Source organism: Amphimedon queenslandica, unplaced genomic scaffold (assembly GCF_000090795.2).
Source record: "Amphimedon queenslandica unplaced genomic scaffold, v1.1 AMPQUscaffold_13517, whole genome shotgun sequence".
NCBI classification, from domain to species: domain Eukaryota; kingdom Metazoa; phylum Porifera; class Demospongiae; order Haplosclerida; family Niphatidae; genus Amphimedon; species Amphimedon queenslandica.
The window spans coordinates 927,502-931,383 of NW_003546247.1; the positions used below are offsets into that span (position 1 = coordinate 927,502).

At 34.7% G+C, this 3,882-nt stretch overlaps 1 long non-coding RNA gene across 1 annotated transcript; it reads left to right on the top strand.

The window, feature by feature from the left end:
* The first annotated feature begins 1,753 nt into the window (after positions 1-1,753).
* Positions 1,754-2,925, top strand: LOC109583698 (uncharacterized). Its single transcript, XR_002185672.1, has 3 exons — positions 1,754-1,859; positions 1,904-2,311; positions 2,780-2,925. It is a non-coding gene; the product is annotated as an uncharacterized LOC109583698 (long non-coding RNA).
* The last annotated feature ends 957 nt before the right edge of the window (positions 2,926-3,882 follow it).

Consider the following 3,882-nt stretch of genomic DNA (forward strand, 5'->3'; position numbering starts at 1 on the left):
CACTACCAAGCCTCTTAAAAAGTTATCTAGCCCCTTTATCATGATTTTAGCAGTTTCCAGTGCTTAAGGAGCGATTAGAAGCACCAGTAACATGGCAGTATGCTTGAAATGATCTTGGCGCCACCCGTAATTGATGAAAATGAAGGAAAAGGCCAATTAACTGCCGTAAAAGTGGGTGTGGCCAAAATTGTGGTACGCTTTGTGCACCCTCAACACCCTCCTTTCTAATTTCCTAGATACACCCCTGGTTATGTGGGTCCTAATAATGAAAAAACTTGAATTGGTGAAAAAACTGGGAACCTGTGGTACATCTACTTGTTAATTTTAGAAATTTTGTTTGTAATACATTTATAGCTTAATTGCATCCTTTTGTTGACATGATTTACAGGATGTATGGTACATGATACATACATGTACATGTATACACATACATGTACATTTACTTGCAATTTAACTTTGCTTTCAGGGACAGAGTGAGGCTATTGTCTTGGACAGGCATGAAAGCAGTCACACTGTCAGATAAATGAGAGAAATGAAATGAAACGAACTTTGTGCTTTTACCTTAGCCATTTTTGTTGTACATGAGTTGAGCCATAATAGACAATGATAATAATATTGTTGTGAGGGAGGTAAACTTTAGTCATTTACTCAAACGTGTTTGGGCAAGACAAATGAAATAGTGCTTAATTATTACAAATATTTATGTACATCAGGAGACTAGGCAATTTCTTTTCCAAAAATTTATGATGAAGAAAGATTCAGTTTTTTTATATACCGTATACGCGGTAATTTTCGTGGTGTGTTAAATTTTTGTTTTTTTTATGCTCACATTAAATCCACAAAATTCAAACCACCTCTAATGCCATTCTGTTGTATGTAGACTATGGCAAGAACACAAAAATTAGCTCCCACGAATATTAATTTTTGAGTTAAAAAAACAAAGTTTTAAACATTCAAAAATTTGAACCTATACATTACTGCCTAAATATATCAGTGCTATTTTGGTTTGCAGATATCACATTGATCAACAAATATTAATGTCATTTAATGCCTAGGGTGTTTATCTTTCTTATTCACACTTTTACTTTATTCTGTTGGCTGAGTGTGCTTTAAAACTGTATAGCCAGATTTATAATATGACACTAGTCCTCACATTACGTTGATCCTGGAGTTGAATCTGGTTCAACTCCAGCATAAAGCATGTGTCAAAAAGTCAAATAGCCCACACTTTTGATTAAAAATTGACAGTATGTTGGCCTAGCATCATATTGTATATCAGGTTTATATCTTCAATACAATACACTCTAAATCTGTAAGGCCTAACTCTTCTGTTAGAAAAGTCATACTGCCTTGAAGTCATTATAGAGATTAGCTATTCAGCTATATACATGTATGTGTATTGGATTTAATATTAGCATTGTCAATTGACTTTCTTTTTTGGGACATTAATATCAGGTCCCTGATAGGCTGTTTATTCTGTATTAACCTTTACTTGGAGTGTCTAGTGTTATGTATCATCACATTATATTATATTTTGTTCTCCTCTTTTCTATAGAGTGGGCATGCAGCAATGTAGTGCTGCCTTCAAGTGGGACTGCCTGAGATCACAAGTGGTTACTACTACTGCCAGTGATGCTAACAGCACAACAGTATCTCTCCCTCCCTCCCTCCCTCTCTCTCTCTCTCTCTCTCTCTCTCTCTCTCTCTCTCTCTCTCTCTCTCTCTTTCCAGTCCTTTTGACTCCTTCTGTCTTTTCCATGTAGATAAGCAGCATTTGTTGTACCCTGTGAATGGGGCTATTTATTGAAATGAACCTTAAAGGTGTAATGAAGATATTTATAGCCATTATACCCAAGCTTGTATGGTAATTAACTTAATTGCTTTCTCTATTATGTGATTGTAGAAGTTATTGCTGGCATCCGCTTTCACTTGTGAGAAATGCATCACTTTCTGGGTGCTGAATAAAGTCAGTATGTTCTAGTATATTTTTAGTATTTTCTCTAGTACTTTTGATGTGTAATGTTTTAGTATAGTATTCTACAATAGATTATGTAGCCAGTATATTCTAGTACATGTATATTCTTGTGTATCATTGGTGGTTTGGTCTCTTTATTGACTTGTTCCCTTTTTCAGGTTTAGATTGATGACTCTCATTATCATTGTTGTCCATTGGCCTAATGGGTACTGCTATCGCAGTGACTGTATTGGACTGACCAACTTGTCTTTAATTATTCTGGAAGAGAGACAATTAAGTCATTTTAGGGATGGCAAGCCAAGAGCATGTGGCATAAAAGGGTCAAGAAACAATTAAGTGAGTATAGATGATGTTTGAAGGTCAGCATTGATGGTCTTGCATAAAAACCAACTAGATTGAATGGGGACTCCTGATGGAATCTGCTTGGCATTTCTGGTGAACTGTTGATGATAGTAAATGCTAAGCACAAGTAATACGCCAATGAAGTGCTTTGTTATTTTGAGAGCTTTTGTGAGGTGCCAAACCTGGCAAACTCTAAGAATGAGTGCTAAGCACATTAACTTTTGTTTTGGCTTGCAGAATCTTTTGTAGCATCATAAGAAAAATTATAATGTTTCACTGCATAAGACAATAATTACTGACATTATGATTTACATGTACATGTATATATAGCAATTAATAATAGTATTTCTTTTGTTTATTTAGCTGGTATATAGTTTTTTGCACAATTTTTCTGATGCCTTTCTCCTGTTTATCTTTCAAATACTTGTAATCCTCCCTCCTCTTTTTCTTTTCTTGTTTCAGCTTTGTATAAAGAAACAGGATGATACAAAGAGCTATCACGAAAGTCCCAGCTGTTGTACATATCCAGAAAAATTTGGAGGGATCCATGAATACTGCTGGTACTGCACTTACATGTATGCTCAAATGTTTGCCAGGTCAGCTTATACCTTAAGCCTACTATTATTTGCGTCTACTAATTTTAGCGGAATCAGCAAAAGTCATGTTTAGCGTTACTAATTTTAGCGTTTTTAACCAAATTAACTATAAATAATAACCATTATAATGAATAATAATTATTTTGGCGGCTATTTAATTTAGCGATTTAAAGCTCTCTCGCTCATATAGCTAAATTTAGTAGACGCTAAAAATAGTAGGCTTAAGGTATATAGACAGTGACACAAACACACACACACATGTCTCTTTTCAGGTTAGCTCCCTTTTATATGCATTTTGTTGTTAAATGAAGTAGTAATTGGCTTCAGCCTCACCCAATAAAATTTATGTGTTAACACCATTTTATACCAGATCTGTAGATTTAAAGGGTGCTAAAAGGTATGTTATTGTTATATTATAAAATAACATTGTTAAAGGTAACTGAGAGGAAGGTTTAGCACTACCATATGACAGTTTATTTCTGTGTTAAAATATTTCCCCTAAATTCGTTTTTGCTCTGTCATAACAAACTCTTTATCTCGGATCCATTGCCACATGGTCTAGTTTGAAAGCTATTTCCAAAAAATTTATTTTATGTAATTCATAACGCAAGATTTTTTAATTGCATGTATATGGTGTAGTTATATGTACTTGTAGCATGATGCATTGGCAAGTACATGTAGTTACAGCTACTGAGTTGCTGTATTCTACTTCATTTTTACAGATACATGTACAAGTTGTGGAGGAGTAGCAGCCATGCTGTGTAATAATGTAAGTATGGGGACAGAGTAAAGAAGGGAGAGTGAGTGGGTGGGTCATCCTAGTCCTATGGAGTACTTGATTATACATGTAAATGTATGATAAATAATGTAATAAGAATTGGTGGTTCTGACACATTTTAATTTTTGCTACATGTAATAATGAGCTACCTAATACATCCCCATGATTGTCAGGGATGACTGGTAGTGCTG